General features: G+C 41.8%; 1 long non-coding RNA gene across 1 annotated transcript; it reads right to left on the reverse strand.

The window, feature by feature from the left end:
- Positions 1-4,673: 4,673 nt before the first annotated feature.
- On the reverse strand, positions 4,674-17,846 carry LOC128629271 (uncharacterized). Its single transcript, XR_008393607.1, has 2 exons — positions 17,357-17,846; positions 4,674-5,169 (listed from the first exon to the last, which is right to left on the reverse strand). It is a non-coding gene; the product is annotated as an uncharacterized LOC128629271 (long non-coding RNA).
- Positions 17,847-18,022: the final 176 nt, after the last annotated feature.

Genomic DNA, 18,022 nt, shown 5'->3' on the forward strand with positions numbered 1-18,022 from the left:
TGGAGAGACGAGAACCTCCCAGAAGAAGAACCATCTCTGCAGAACTCCATCAATCAGGCCTGAACGGTAGAGTGGCCGGATGGAAGCAACTCCTCAGTAAACAGCACATGACGACCCACCTGGAGTTTGCCAAAAGGAACCTGAAGGACTCTCAGACCAAAGATTGAACTCTTTGGCCTGAATGGCAAGCATCATATCTGAGGAAACCAGGCACCACTCATCACCTGGCCAATACCATCCCTACAGTGAAGCATGATTGTGGCAGCATCATGCTGTGGGGATGTTTTTCAGCAACAGGGACTGGGAGACTAGTCAGGATCGAAGAAAAGATGAATGCAGCAATGTACAGAGACATCCTTGATGGAAACATGCTCCAGAGCACTCTGAACCTCAGACTGGGGCTAAGGTTCATCCTCCAACAGGACAATGACCCTAAGCATACAGCCAAGATAACAAAGGAGTGGCTACAGGACAACTCTGTGAATGCCTTTGAGTGGCCCAGCCAGAGCCCAGACTTGAACCTGATTGAACATCTGTGGAGAGATCTGAAAATGGCTGTGCACCGACGCTCCCCATCCAACCTGATGGAGCTTGAGAGGTCCTGCAAAGAAGAATGGGATAAACTGCCCAAAAATAGGTGTGCCAAGCTTGTAGCATCATTCTCAAAAAGACTTGAGGCTGTAATTGGTGCCAAAGGTACTTCAACAAAGTATTGAGCAAAGGTTGTGAATACTTATGTAAATGTGCTTTATTTGTTGTTTTTTATTTTTAATAAATTTGCAAAGATTTCAAGCAAACTTCTTTCATGTTGTCATTATAGGGTATTTGTAGAATTTTGAGGAAAATAATGAATTTAATCCATTCTGGAATAAGGCTGTAACATAATAAAATGTGGGAAAAGTGAAGCGCTGTGAATACTTTCCCAGATGCACTGTAGATACTTGAAATAAATGATGGGTATGACAAATGCTTAGTTCGGCCTCCCTTTTACAACATCATTTCCCGATCTCACTGTAATCATAATGTGATAATACAAATGCAAACCTTGATACCTCAAATGAACAAATGAAGCGATAAACCTTTAAAAAGTGTGATTGGCAATATTATTATTATGAGTTTATGGCAGCAGGGGACCACTCTTTGGCTAATTCTGCTAAATAATAGTTATTTTCAGAGGTTATTCTTTTGAAATCATATATGAAAATCTAAGCATTTCTTGATGAGTTTTTGGGTACACTTGCTCAAGCCCACATTTTAAGGCCTTTAAGCACATTTGTAAAAAGGTATTATGTATTCTTTAAGTAGCCTGTAGCCACCTAGGTCAGAGATGGAAAAGTCAATTTACAGCCAATACAGGCAGTTTACTAAGGGCATTTTAAAAAAAAGCTTTTTAACAGTTATAACACCACCAATCTCCATAAAAGTTTGTGCATGCATCTTTCCAATTATATGTTTAGGCTTTTTAAGGATGTCACTGGTGGTTGGACGTTTTACAGAACAGGAGGTAAGAATTGGAGGCAGGTGTAGTATTGGTTATCGTTTCATTAACTTGTGTAGATATGTGTATAGTCTACAATGGTTTTGCATCTATATGTTTGTTTTCACTTAAAGGTGGTTGGGGACATAGAAAACTTTTTGTGGTGACCCCTGCAGACTGTGGCTAAACAGTAAGGAAGTATAAAATCGTCAAGAACAAAAGAAAATACTGTTGTAATAATATGTAGCTCCACTCCAGGAGGAGCTTGACACTACTCCATTGGCACCAACATCTGAGGCCTTCTGCAACATGGCAAAGGCAATATGTAAAAAATGCAACTCATCCTATCCTCTTCAAGTTCTTCCTGACCACATCAACTCATGCTCTGTTGTTATTGTGGAGGACACTGAACCAGGCAACAGTGAACAGGTAATCTTTCTTGATAAAAAAGAACTGGGGAACCATATGGTCCTCTTTGTTTTCATGAGTACACTCCCAACCACCAGTTGTTGAATGCATGTAATTTTGGAAAGACAAGGTGTGCGTTTGTGTGTGTGTTTATATATATATATATATATGTATGTATGTATGTATGTATGTATGTATGTATATATATGTATGTATGTACATACATCCAACCATCCATCCATGTCTAGAAACTCACTTTTCATCAAAAGTACAATAACAAAACTAGTTCCCATTCATCCTGTATCTCTTTACACACTTGTGCTCTTTATCCGCTCAAAACGCTATACAGCGAACGAGAAGGCGCTAGGAGCAAAGGAAAGTGGTTTTTCTAACAAACTCATATAATCAATTGCCGACCTACTCCAATATATTTTTCACATAATATAGTACTATGAACTGTTTCTGACCTAAAATATTAGGAAATATGATTGTTTACATTAAAATGTAAAACTTGATGATAAAGTATGATAAGATGAAAAAAGTGACATTTGAAGTGTAGAACGTCACTTTTCATCAAAAGTACAATAACAAAACTTGTTCCCATTGACGCTGTATGTACTTACACACTGGTGGTCTTTATCCGCTCAAAACGCTATACAGCGCTTCAGAAGGCGCTAGGAGCAAAGGAAATTGGTTTTTCTAACAAACTCATATAATCAATTGGCCGACCTACTCCAATATGATATTTTTCACATAGTTACACATAATATAGTACTATGAACTGTTTCTGACGTAAAATATTAGGAAATATGATTGTTTACATTAAAATGTAAAACTTGATGATAAAGCATGATAAGGTGAAAAAAGTGACATTTTATGTCTAGAAACTCACTTTTCATCAAAAGTGCAATAACAAAACTAGTTCCCATTCATCCTGCATCTCTTTACACACTTGTGCTCTTTATCCGCTCAAAACGCTATACATCGACCGAGAAGGCGCTAGGAGCAAAGGAAAGTGGTTTTTCTAACAAACTCATAATTTGCCCGACCTACTCCAATATGATATTTTTCACATAGTTACACATAATAAGGTACTATGAACTGTTTCTGACCAAAAATATTAGGAAATATGATTACATTAAAATGTAAAACTTGGTGATAAAGTATGATAAGATGAAAAAAGTGACATTTGAACTGTAGAAAGTCACTTTTCATCAAAAGTACAATGACAAAACTAGTTCCCATTCATCCTGTGTCCCCATACACACTTGCGCTCTTTATCCGCTCAAGACGCTCATACAGCGACCGAGAAGGCGCTAGGAGCAAAGGAAAGTGGTTTTTCTAACAAACTCATATAATCAATTGCCCGACCTACTCCAATATGATATTTTTCACATAGTTACACATAATATAGTACTATGAACTGTTTCTGACCTAAAATATTAGGAAATATGATTGTTTACATTAAAATGTAAAACTTGAGGATAAAGTATGATAAGATGAAAAAAGTGACATGTGAAGTGTAGAAAGTCACTTTTCAACAAAAGTACCATAACAAAATTTGTTCCCATATACGCTGTATGTCCATACACACTGGTGGTCTTTAACCGCTCAAAACGCTATACAGTGCTTCAGAAGGCGCTAGGAGCAAAGGAAAGTGGTTTTTCTAACAAACTCATAATTTGCCCGACCTACTCCAATATGATATTTTTCACATAGTAACACATAATATAGTACTATGAAATGTTTCTGACCCAACATATTACGAAATATGATTGTTTACATTAAAATGCAAAAGTTGATGAAAAAGTATGATAAGGTGAAAAAAGTGACATTTCATGGCTAGAAAGTCACTTTTCATCAAAAGTACAATAACAAAACTAGTTCCCATTCATCCTGTGTCCCTTTACACACTTGTGCTCTTTATCCGCTCAAAACGCTATACAGCGCTTGAGAAGGCGCTAGGAGCAAAGGAAAGTGGTTTTTCTAACAAACTCATATAATCAATTGCCCGACCTACTCCAATATGATATTTTTCACATAGTGACACATAATATAGTACTATGAACTGTTTCTGACGTAAAATATTAGGAAATATGATTGTTTACATTAATATGCAAAATTGATGCTAAATTGTGATAAGGTGAAAAAAAGTGACATTTTATGTCTAGAAACTCACTTTTCATCAAAAGTGCAATAACAAAACTAGTTCCCATTCATCCTGTATCTCTTTACACACTTGTGCTCTTTATCCGCTCAAAACGCTATACAGCGACCGAGAAGGCGCTAGGAGCAAAGGAAAGTGGTTTTTCTAACAAACTCGTATAATCAGTGTCCCGACCTACTCCAATTTGATTCTTTTCACATATTTAGACATAATATGGTACTATGAACTGTTTCTGACCTAAAATATTAGGAAATATGATTGTTTACATTAAAATGTAAAATTGATGTTAAATTGTGATAAGGTGAAAAAAGTGACATTTTATGACTAGAAACTCACTTTTCATCAAAAGTGTAATAACAAAACTAGTTCCCATTCATCCTGTATCTCTTTACACACTTGTGCTCTTTATTCGCTCAAAACGCTACACAGCGACCGAGAAGGCGCTAGGAGCAAAGGTAGGTGGTTTTTCTAACAAACTCATATAATCAATTGCCCGACCTACTCCAATATGATATTTTTCACATAGTTACACATAATATGGTACTATGAACTGTTTCTGACCTAAAATATTAGGAAATATGATTGTTTACATTAAAATGTAAAATTGATGTTAAATTGTGATAAGGTGAAAAAAGTGACATTTTATGACTAGAAACTCACTTTTCATCAAAAGTGTAATAACAAAACTAGTTCCCATTCATCCTGTATCTCTTTACACACTTGTGACATTTTATGTCTAGAAAGTCACTTTTCATCAAAAGTCATCACCCTTAGATGAGGCTACACGGACGTTCCGCACAATGGAGTCCCCGAACATCACAGCGTTAGGTCTGGTCTGACGGAGAGGGGCGAAGCGGTTCCCGGTTGGAATCTCGAACACTGGAGGTGGAGAGCTCCTCACCTGTGGTCCAGCCCATGCCTTCCGCCGCTGGTTCACCCAAGGCCTGAGGTGTGTTGGCGGCGGCGTGACGGAGACCACGGCTGGGAAAGTCCTAGGTGCACGGTCCCTGCAGGTGTCGCTCCAGCAGCTGGGCCTGCTTGTTGAGTAGGCCGCGGCTCTGCTTCTCCAAATCCTCCAGTTCTAGCCGCACCATGTGAAGCTTGAGCGAGTCCTCATCTGCACTCAAAACCGGAGAGACAGCAGACATATTTGTTTTTTTAAACAAAACAGCGGTAAATGAAAAATAAGGAATGTTAACAAGGCTAGCAGTAGGTAATGCTAGCGGGCTACGGGCTACAAGCTAGTCGCGGATGTATGTAAAAACAGATCAAATTTAGTGACAGCACAACGTTACGATTGTTTTATCTAAAGTAGTGTCAGTTATCAAACTGATACTAAACTGAAACCAAATCAATTTAAGGTGTGTTAAGGACAACTTGATTATCAGTATATAGAGAGAGTTTTGTAAGTAGAGAGGAATAAAGTAAAGCAGGTACAGAGGATTCCCTACAAGATGATAGTTTCAATTTACACCAAGAAGATCCAGAAGATTTAACCCAGTAGCAAAGTTTATGGATGTCTACATGTCTACATCCCTGCAATAAAGTTTTCCGAACCCTTGGTGGCTTCCCACCCCAAATAAAAGAACAAATTATTTTATCCAGTGAATCGAAGAATTGTTTTGGCAGAAACAATTTTCTCCAAATTTAATTTATAACCTGAGACAAAACTGAAGGTTTCCAGAACACCTAAGACAGCAGGCATAGAGGCAATAGGATCGGTTACATACAATAACAAATCATCAGCATATAGCGACAATTTGTATTCAACACCATATTGGACTATTCCTTTAAACAAGTAGGAAGATCTTAATACTTAATAAAGGAGGCAAATCCAAGAAATAAATGTATCCCCGAATCTGAATTTCCAAAAGACTGCAAGCAAATACTCCCACTCAACCCTGTCAAATGCTTTTTCGGCTTCTAAAAAAATGACACTCTCAGGAAGCTCAGCCAAATGCTTTGAACAAATTATATTAAGGAGGGTACGGGTAGTGAAAAACAACTGACGTCCCTTTATGAAACCATTTTGCTCCTCAGATATAATATAAGGGAGCATGTTCTCTAAACAAGATGCAATTACTTTTGCCAACACCTTTACATCTGCCTTAAGCAGAGACAGCAGTCTAAGGAGAGCCATAGTGGCTTGTGTCAGAGTTGTAGGCAAAGACCTACATTCCAAGGATTCGTTGAACACAGACAAAAGCAGGTGCGCTAATTTTCCAATAAACATTTTTAAAAATTCAATTGGAAACCCGTTTGGGCCAGGGGCTTTGTTAGATTGCATCGTTTTAACTGAATTTAAAATTTCTTCAAGAAAGAAGTGGGATCATTCTGATTGAAGAAAAGAAAGTTATCAATAGAAGTTGAAATTAACTCACATTTCAACTGTCTGCCAAAAGAAGAGAGTTAAATCTCCAAGGTGGTGGGCTACATTTATAAATAGAAAGTTGAATATCTAATTGTAGAGGTGCATGGTCAGAAATTACAATACCCAAATAGTCAGAAGAAACTACACAAGAATTAAGAGTACCGTCTATAAAAAAAAAATTAATCAGTTCTTGAATAGGAATGATGCACCTGGGAGAAGAAAGAAAATTTTTTAAGAGAGGGGTTACGGGATCTACATGGATTAACGAGACCGTTCTGACACATAAAATCGGAAAATGTTTTAGACATAGCAGACTGATTCAGTGTTACGAGTGGCACGCTCGGAGAGATGAGCGGGCGCACGCATGTACGAGTGCACAGCGAGCGCATGTTCATCGGATATTGATAACCGTGACATTGTTTACTGTGGACACGTGCGTTTGTTTTGTTTCTGTTCTGTCCTTGGTTGTTGTTCGAGGGTGTGTCTTCAGTGTTTTGTCAGCACTTAACGCTGATCATGTTTGCTATATATACACCTCTAGCCTCCCAGCACACGCCGTGGAGTATTAGATATAGTTAATATAGTTAGAGAAGAGAGATTTAGTTAGTTTCACGTTAGATTAGTTCATTTTGTCCACGCTGGTGTTTTCCGCTCCCACTTACCAGTCTTAGTTTCATGTTTCCAGTTTCATGTTCCAAGTGTATGACCTTGTTTCTCGATTCCTCGTTGTGATTTCCGCTTAGCCCAGTTTATGCCTGTTTGCCAATCGCCTGACCCTTTGCCTGCCTTGACTACATTTTTGGATTACGATTTGGATCTGTCTGCCTGCCCTTTAACAAAAATAAACGTCTTTACCTGCACCTGCTTCCGTACTCAACTCCTTTACGTATCGGGACGTGACAGAACAGAAGACCTACAACGGAAGCAGTGGATCACCATGAAGTACCCGGGCTTCACTCTACCACCTATGTTCGCGGAGAACTACGCCTCGCCACGCCAACAGGAGGAGGAGTACCAAGCTGCGCCACATAAGCAGCAGGAGGACATGGAGGAGTCCCGGTACAAGTGGGAGCCTGTTAACTGGGCTAGTACCATCTCCCACCCTCCCTCACCTATTATGGATCTAGTTCAGCTAACGGAGACAGCAGAGAGTGTAAGTCAGCCTCCCCGCTCGTCTGAGGATGCTGCTCAGCTTTTCGGTTCAGCTAAGGACGTCGCTCAGTCGCCCTGGTTGGCTGAAGACATTGCTCCGTGTCCCGACATACCAAAGTGCTCACCTCTGTTCGCCAACCCCACACACAACGCCGCTGTGCTTGCCTGCTCCGCTTAGGGCATCGCTCGGCTTTACCGCTCCGCTGAGGAAGGCACTCCGATTTTCTGCCCATCTGAGGACGCCGCTCTGCCTTACTGCTGGGCTGAGGACGCTGCTCTGCCTTACTGCTGGGCTGAGGACTTTGCTCCCCTTTCCTGCTCGACTGAGCACGTCGCTCTGCCTTCCTGCTCGGCTGAGGATGTCGCTCTGCCTGCTTGCTCGGCTGAGGTCGTCGCTCTGCCTTCCTGCTCAGCTGAGGTCGTCACTCTGCCTTCCTACTTCGCTGAGGACGTTGCTCTGCCTCAATGTTCCACTGAAGATGTCGTTCCTCTTCTTTGCTGTGTACCGTATGTCACTCCCCCTTCCTGCTCCACAGAGGGCATTGTTTCCTGCTCATGCTCCGTGGCAAGCATCGTTCCTCCCTTTGGCCTTGCGGAGAACCTCACTCCACTCTCTGGTCTCACGGAAATCTTGGAGCTTCCCTCGGGCTTTGCGGAGAACATCGCTCCCCTCTCCTGTCCTGCTGAGGAAGTTGTCCCGCTGTCCTGCCTCGGGACAACTTCCAGCCCAGCTGAGGACGCCGCTCTGCTTTCCTGTTCCGCTGAGGACGCTGCTCTGCTTACCTGTTCCGCTTAGGACGTTGCATTGCTTTCTTGCTCCACTGAGGATGCCGCTCGGTCTCCTGGTTCGGTTCAGGTGGGGACATTTTGCCCGGGGGGCCAGGACCAGCAGAGGGAGGGATTGCATTCAGCGTCCGGGGGGGTGGGGTGTACTGAAATGGTCCGGGAAGACTGAAATGGTGAAATCCCTCATTTTAATCCATTGGAGCTCTCTCACACGGCTTAAATTGTCAACTGTGATAGTGTAATCTGCACACAATAGCACGTGGTCATTCACCAGGCTTGGGTTTAGGCTGAAGGGGCCGGTGGGACCCATCCAAAACCGGCTCCTTCTCCAGACCAAATGCCTCCTTCAGCAAGGCTGCTACAGCAGCAGTTGTACAGGTGTCAGGGCCCTCTGGAACTCCCACTATCCTAATGTTATTGCGCCATGACCTTGACTCCAAATCCTCACATTTATTCTCTACCTTGGTTACGGTAGCAGTGAGAGACTCGATAGTAGTCTCCATCTGAGCTACAGCATGGGTACAACCAGAGAGAGAGTGCTCCATTTTCCCAACAGTGCTTTTCAGTGTTGATATGGTAGAATCAGTAGCAACTCTATCACTAACCAGCTGTGTCTTCACACACTTGCAGGTCAAGCTTGATAGTAGACAGCGCATCCCTGAGAGTCTCCTGGAGCTCCTTTTTAAAAATATCGGCAATGACTTTCCTCAGTGAAGCCAGCAACTCGAGCCTGAGGGCGGCGAAGTCAGGGTCCACGTGCGGCAAGGCAGATTCAAGGGAAGACGGCGATTCGCTCACAGCTGTGGTTGCGGCGCATACACCAGGCCTCGGTTCTGTTTGAATAGTACCACGAGCTTTCGTGGTTTTTTTTTTCCTCGCGTTTTCTCAGCAAACAAAAAAACGGAGTACAATGTGTCAAAATCTATTGTATGACCGAAAAGCGCAATTTAATTACAATTTTAATCGAAATTAGCAGGAGCCTCCAACTTCGCGTCTTACTCCATTGGTAGCTACAATGTAAAGTAGTGAGTGTAAGCTTGTGTAACAGTGTAAATTTACTGCCCCCTAAAATAACTCAACACACAGCCATGTCTAAACTGTATATTTTTATATGGCACAATAAGTTTATATGTGTAATATAAAGGTATATCATTAATAATACATATGCTATAAAAAAATCTTTATCCATACTGTATCTTAACACTGCAATAAGTTAGATATCCTGTTAAGTAGATGACTATAACTTACAAGAATCTTATACAGTTGCCCAGGTCACGCACTTTTTAGACGGTCCCTTACTGACTCCATTACTATAAAGTGCTGATGACCTGCGCTTCCCAAAGATTGGCTTCCGCGGGTTTTAACGGGAGAAAATTTAAAAATACATTCAGTTGTATTGGTTCTATGTCCACTCAATACACATTATTAAGACAATACACGTCATGTCCTTTTTGAGTGTTTATTTCTTGAGAAATAGAAGAGAGAAGTTCGAATGTACAGCGAATGTCCAATATAAACCCAACTTTACCGCGATGCGCGCGGATTACAAAACTAAGGGCACAGATTACAAATCCGAGGGTACTGTTTACACATGGATGTATTTTTTTTTCTTACCTGACACTAGGGGGGCTCCATAACACTGTCATGACATTATTAGTGTTATTTTATTTTATTTGAAGCTGACATGTTATATTTTGACCAGAATGATGCGTTTACAGGGTCCTATAATAAAAATCTGTTCGCATTTAAAAACTACCACCTAGAACTTTTGCCCATTCATCTGGATGGGCAGCAGCACCCTGCAAGCCCTCTACAGCCTGAATATGGAAGTGGTTCTGCAGTGCGTAAATCTTATCAGTTAGCGCTGGTTTCTGGATAGCATCTTAAAAATCAGCCTCTATCTATTGATAGGGATTGATAGATGAAAATAAAACGCACCAGAAGAAAACTAGCGATCAGAAAAAACTGCCAAACATGAAAAAAACATGCTGTATAAAATTTTGCAGGAAAAGTATGGCTGTGATGATTACGTATTTGATTTTCTCAGCCTCTGAATGGTCAGTCATGGCCAGTGAGGTCTTCAACTGGTCCATGTGGGTGTCAATCAAGTCAGGAATGGGTCTCGGTTCAGTTTAGGGCTAATTACTAAATCCCAGAGGAGTGGGATATTAAGACACTTAATGCATTTTGAAGAGGACATTTGTGACTAAATGTGGAACTTTGCATTTGTTTTCTTCAATGAAGCTGATTGACTATATACCGATGGAAATATGCATGATTTATAAAACCACGAACGAACTGGATTTTCGTCTATGTAGGTAATGTAAGGTGGTAAACGTTTATACAAGTCCGATCTTGTGTTTAAATGTAATAATTTTATTGTGGCAAATGTATATGATGTTTTACTATTAAAAAAGCTTTAGTCATTGTTACGTTGCGGCAAACTCCGTTGATTCTACGCACGCAACCTGCCCATCCGCGCTTGTCTCCAACAGGTATCGTTACAGATTACTTCGCCTACTATGGAGGCAGTGGATGTCTCAGAGTGGCAACGCCGCGTCTTGGAGCAAAACCGCACAATATTTGAACAGCGGGATCAGATATCGCGTTTGAATGAGAGACTTAAGCTCCTCCGGGCTGCAAGACACGATTCCCCCCGCGACTGACATGCCTCCTCCGTCGTTTTCCCTCGCATATGCCCAGCCAGCACCAGCTGCGCTCACGCCATCTATGCTGGTTGTGCACTATCCGCCACTGCCTACACCGGAGTGATACGCTGGAGAGCCAGAGCGATGCAAGGGCTTCATGCTACAGTGCACGTTGTTCTTCGAGAGCCACCCGGAGATGTCGTAAGCCTGAAAGCTTACTCACTTTATGGAGTTACTCACCGGACGCGCCCTGGCATGGGCTACGGCAGAGTGGAAGTGAGGAGGCAGTATTAGACCATCTTTAACAGAGCTCCTCTCACGTTTCCAATGTGCTTTTGACCATTCCCCTGACTGCTGGGAGACCGGTCAGGAACTCCTGAGGATCATGCAAGGCTCACGTGACGCAGTAGAATATGCTCTGGAGTTCTGCACTATCGCTGCAAGGAGCAGGTGGAAAGAACCAGCACTGAAGACCGCGTTCCATCAGGGGCTAAACTCGGAGTTGGTTCGAGAGTTGGCATGCCGGGGCGAGCAGCTTACCCTTGATGACCTCATTGACCTAGCAATACGGTTGGACCATCTACGCCGTACAAACCGTCCCGCGCTGTGGAGTCCCCTTCCACCAGAGTCAGCTCCACCAGCTGAACCTATGCAGCTCGGTCTTGCCCGGACCCGTGAGGAGGAGAGGGAGAGGCGAGATCGCGAGTCACGGTGCTTCTATTGCGGCGAGGGCACCCACGCCAGTGTCATTTGCCAATGTCCCCATAGGGCGCCACAATAGGTCGAGTGGAGCACGGACAGCCAACCTTGTCGCCACCGGATGAGTCCAATCTATTTGCGTACTTCTCATATCTTTGCATTACCTGTGGTAATAGAGCATTCAGGACAGTCTCTTGTACTTTTAGTGCTCATCGACTCAGGAGCAGCCGAGAAATAAATAGATGAGAGGACGGCACAGAATCTCGGCCTCCCCATACGCAGCCTGCTCCAACCTCGAGGAGTCCAAAAGATCGATGGGTCCCCGATAGGAGGGGAGTCATATCACACTGCCAATAAATTTACAAGTCAGTGCTCTTCACCACAAAACCATCGTCCTGTATGTCACAGACTCTACCAGGAACCCCATCATTCTCGACCTGCCTTGGCTAGAGCATCACAACCCTCAGGTATCTTGGACGGACAAACAACTTACCAAATGGTCCCCGTACTGTCTGCACCACTGCCTGAGTGGCCCCACGGTCCCTGTGGCCACCACGACAGTGGAGAGTCCTATGTCTAATGTTCCTGTCATGGTCCCTCCAGAATATTGTGACCTCTGCGAGGTGTTCAGTAAAGAAAGAGCAAGCGGTTTACCACCACACAGACCCTATGACTGCGCTCAGTCTAAAGTGCCGGTCTAAAGTGCCCGGAAAATTGGTACTTCTCCCCACACTTGTACACCCGTGGTCTCCCCTGGCTCTGGACTTCATAATGGACTTGCCGGAGTCACAAGGTAACACTGTGATACTGGTGGTTGTCAATCGGTTTTCGAAATCCTTGTGCCTAATTCCATTACCGGCCATCCCATATGCCTTTGCCACAGCCGAACTACTTTTCCAACACGTTTAGATACTTTGACATCCCGGAGGAGATTGTGAGTGACAGGGGTCCGCAGTTCACGTCTCGCATCTGGGCCAGTTTCATGGAGAAGATAGGGGTCACCGTTAATCTCACTTCTGGTTACCACCCCCAAGCCAACAGACAGGCAGAACAGGCCAATCAAGAAATCATACGATTCCTCCGAACCTTTTGCTCCACCAATCCGGAGGACTGGGGCCACTTCCTCCCGTGGGCAGAATACGCACAAAACTCCACGACATTCCGCCACCCAGCTCACCCCCTTTCAGTGTTTCTTGGGCTTTCAGCCACCATTGTTTCCCTAGTACGCCTCCCCCACTGACTCACCAGCGATAGATGAGTGGTTCCATCGGAGTGAACAGGTCTGGGTACGCGTCCATCAACAGTTGGTGCAGGCCTGCCGTACCGCCAAACATAAGGCGGACCGGCGCCAGAGGAATCACCTCAACTACCAACCCGGGGACAGGTTGTGGCTTTCCACGAGAGATCTAAAGTTGCCACTCCTGGGCGGAAAACTCAAACCCAAGTATATCGGCCCCCTCCTGATCCTGAAGCAGATTAATGAAGTCACGCACCGCCTGGACCTGCCCAAGCACAGCCACCTTGCCCCATCATTCCATGTCTCTCTCCTTAAGCCAGTGATACCGGGTACCTTGGCCACAGAGGTGCCGGATGACTCCCCACTGGAGCTGCTAGAGATTGAAGGCCGCGACATACTGGACTCCAGACGTAGGAGAGGAAAACTCAAGTATCTGGTGGACTGGGAAGGATATGGCCCAGAGGAGCAGTGCTGGATCCCATCTCAGGACATTCTGGATGCAAACTTGAGCAGAGACATCCTTGCTGCTCACCCAGATAGACCGGGACCACGGAGGAGAAGGAGGCCTTGGAGGGATTCGGCTCCTGGAGTGAGCCCTTTGAGGGGGGGCTCTGTTAGGTCGCGCTGAACTCGCAGCGGTAGTTCTCAGAATGCAGTGCCGCCTACAAACATGGCGGACAAGAACTACACTTCCCAGCCATGCCCATGCTCGAGTTTGCCGGAGTATTGAGTGCGAACACCAGTGCTTCAACCCAAGTTGTATAAGGCCTCGTTAACGTCAGCATTTCGCGAAGTAAACGCTCAGTTATCTTAACTCAGTTGTTTGACCAAGCCTTTGTCTATATTCTGGATTTTCCTGGTTTTCGGATATACCTGCCTGTTCCTCGTTTACGATTCCCTGCCCTGCCTGGATTGTTCGCCTGATCGCCTGACTTCCGTCTGTCTTCCGTGTTTACTCTTCCATCGATTCTATGTGCGCTAACCTGCCCATCCACGCTTGTCTCCAACAGGTATTGTTACATATACAAAAACATAAGATACAACATAAGACCGCATTGAAACATTGCCGTCAAATAACTAAGTATTACAACACTTACTGAACACGGAGTTATCCGACCTGACTCGCGGAGCCGCTTCGCCCGAGTTCTATCCTTTGTGTAAAATAAAAGTATAATCATTCTACACATACACAACACATCATACATAGGCACAAATACGTATAAATAAGAACACGTACGTACCGCTTGCCTTGTTCAGAAATTTAATTTCATCAACAATGTCCGGAATAGACACAATGTCAGCATCACCTGGAGCATTAGAGACCTGTTTAACCATTGCAACAGTTCCATGATTCATTTATAAATAAATAAACACTCTTAATAATGCGCAATAAAACTAAAACATTATTATTGATAAATGATAATGATAAAACATCTCTTTGAAATATTCCTCAAAGTAAAACAAAACTTTAGTGGTGAGCTAAAATGAGAAAATTAAGATTTATCTAAATTACACAGTGCAAACACTGGTAAACAGCCAAGAGCTTTGAAACTTCTGCATGTCTGACTCCGTTTTTAAAACATAGTGCTTACATATTGGTGGGGGTTTCATAAAGCCATTAACACCCCCAGACACTAACAAATTAACATAAACAAAGTGATAGGATTACACCCCACCCCTGGTTATAAACTAAGTGTACCTACAGAACTGTCTGTCAGGAAAACACAAAGAGTCATAAATTAGGTGCACATACAGAACAGTCTGCAAGAGTCATAAATTTACACAATCTACAGAAACTGTCTGCCGGTAAAACACGTGTGGATAGGCAGGGTGTATTGAGAGAGAGAGAGCTGAATCGTTTTTTAACCTCATTCATGCTTTATCCAGCGATTGGAAGACATCTCGCGAAAAACTTGTCTTCTAGTTTAAACAATACGTGTGATTCTTTTAGTCAACACTTTAATGTTTTACCTCCTGAGGGTTATGTTTAGAAGGCATGTAATAAATGCGATTCTTTTAAACAGTTTTTAAAAAAAAAACGTTTTACCTCCTAAAATCTTTTTATTCAAAATCAACCCGTTCTCCCAAAAAACGTAATCAACAATTGTTTTCATTTATTTCACAAACAAATATTCTGCTCATACATGTTTACATTCAACCATCATGCTTTTTCTAACAATGTAGTTACACAAAATGAAATCCCTCACATAGTAATACACATGTACCCAATATTAACCATTTGATACTCTTTTCCTTACATCAGACGCATTTCACCTAAACCATCCGTAAGCTTTAAAAAAAACACACACAATACCACAAAAAGTAATTTCATAAAACAAACAAACATTCTATTATACAACAAAAATGTATACATTTGCGTGTGATTAATATTGGGAGAAACACATTTCACAACAGTATCGTTAACATAAACATTTGTTGGGAGGGATCAGCCACATCCCCTGGAAAGGAAGGACACAACCCAGACATACAAGTGCCAGAATGATCCACTGATAAAGCTAGTAAATGAAGCCACTCAATTTACTTTTGTATACAAAATATTTTGTTTTTAAAAGAGCTGAAGAAGGCAGTCAGTGGTAAATGTTTTAATTTTGCAATCTCAGGTAAGGTGCTTCATTAAAGGCCTTGTATCTTGTGGCAAATATATACTGTATACTGTTGAGGCAAAAAAAAAAAGCCTTTTGAGATCTGGAAGAATTTAATACTTTCAATAGCTAAAGACATAAGTACTTGGAACATTTGGGGAACCTGCATTTAAAATGTTGCCATAAATACAATGAAGAGAATAATGAGTGAAATGGCAAAGAATTTTGAGGGGCAATGACTCAAGTCTATATGCCACCCTGCGGTATGCCACTCTACAGGTGTGGCTATAGTAGGGGTGCAACGGATCACAATACTCACAGTTCTGATCATATTACGGTCTTCATGTCACGGATCATATCATTTTTCGGATCAGCATATAAGAAAAAAGGGGGGGAGGGGGTCGATATATAAAACTTTGCTTTCCATTTGTTACTTAAAGAACACTTACAGCAAGGTACTTTAGCCTATGTTTTTAACAAAAAAGAACATCCTTCTGCTCCTCTACTAGCCATGATGTTATTATCAACTGCTTAACATAATATTATATAACATAAGATATTGTGAGCCCCATTCACTTGAACACATGACTGCTTTGTCTTTATCTTTTCACTGCAACGCTGCATCAAGTTTTACGGAATGATTAGTTTAAAAATTAACATCAGCAGTAAAACTGTCTTTCACTCTATGATGGTTAAACTTTGCAATTAATCCGAGAGTCATGTGTGTGCCGAACTGTGGGGCAGGTCCATACGGATCACGGATCAACTACGATCCGTTACACCCCTAGGCTATAGGGCTGGGCGATATGACAAAAATATCATATCGCAAAACTTGAGAATATCTCTATGATAGACAATGCATATCATGATATATAATTTAGCTAAGAAACTGTCCGCAAAACAGTAATAAACAAAAACCTGTTAAACAGAGTTTGATACTTTTCTTAAATACCTACAAAGACAAAGAAAATTAAGTAAAATAAATAAATAAATCAGCATACCAACAATATCTCAGAACTGTATCATGTAAGCATTTATCATGATATCAAGTTATATATATATATATATATATATATATATATATATATATATATATCTCACCCAGCCTTCTGTGTCTATTTCACTTTGATATCATTAGACTTCACTAGTGTTTTGAATTCTGTGAGTCAGATGATAAACTTATTTAAAGTGTGTGCACATAACAGTTATTTGCAATTGTGGTAGAACTCAAGGTTACAGAGGAATTAAAGCGTAGTTTTGGCTTTCAAAACTCAGCCACTAAAAACAAAGGGTTATGAAAGAAATTACCCAAAATATAGGCTATATGACTGAATGTAGCTGTTAGCCAGCTAGTTAGTCTAATTAGCCTCTTACCTGTAATCTCCATTATTAAGCATAGACTGGAAAATTACCCTGCTGGGAAAAAAACCCTAAACAATAGACACCGTCACAGACGTTCTAAGGGTTTCCTATACTATGAGAGTTTCTATGTAGCAGGGAATATACATAAACTTAAAATGGTGCCAATTCATGAATATGCTTTAGACTACAGGCCTAATCATGGCCTCTTTTAAAAGAAGACACTCATGAGATTTTTGGTGAAGTGAAAGCAAGCAGCAATAAAACTGAAATTAAAACAATATTATAGAAGCACATGTTTATTTTAAAGAAAATTACACATTAAACTTGCACTAAACCCAGTCCACAGTGTCGGTGCTCGTTAACTGGTTCTAATAAGCTATTTAAAAATAGTAAATAAACATCATGAGCATGGCTGACATGAATAGTTGTTAACTTGTGATTCTTACCTCTATATTACTCTTTTTTTTCTGCTCCTCTCCTTTACGCCGCTTCCTGCCTCGTGCACTTGATAATTTAGGTCTTTTTCAACTGTTTTTTTCAGCATATGATGAGGACACGGTTATGCGTAGGGTATAATCGCTAGCTAATGCGCAGGGTAACAGCGCCCCTTCCATAACGCGTTCTGGTGATTTATCATAATCACATCATCACACAGGCAGGCAGTGTCCAACATTAGTCCAATATGATAATATATCAACTTGATGTTATTGTAACCATTTCAATTTAGTCAGTACTGAAAAGGAAGTTAACTGGCACAATTAAGTTTGCTCAATGTATGAGGGGAGCACAGTCGCCACGAGAGGGCGCACTTCCGCCCTGTCGTTTCTGTTTTACTGTGTTGCTTTGATGAGAATCTAGCCATGTAACACAACATAGATGTTTAATTATACTATTTCTTGTGTAGCAGCAATAATAATAATAATAATAACAAAAATATAATAACAATAAATTGTATAATAATAATTATTATATTTATTATTATTATTATTATTAAAAACACCATAAGGTGCAGGACAGCGGGTACTCGATGATGTTTGGAAACTATGATCTATACTAAAGTTAAGATGAGCTCAACCATGATATTTGCCCCCTCCGAGATGTCACCGACATTA

This window comes from Ictalurus punctatus, chromosome 27, assembly GCF_001660625.3.
Source record: "Ictalurus punctatus breed USDA103 chromosome 27, Coco_2.0, whole genome shotgun sequence".
Classification (NCBI taxonomy): domain Eukaryota; kingdom Metazoa; phylum Chordata; class Actinopteri; order Siluriformes; family Ictaluridae; genus Ictalurus; species Ictalurus punctatus.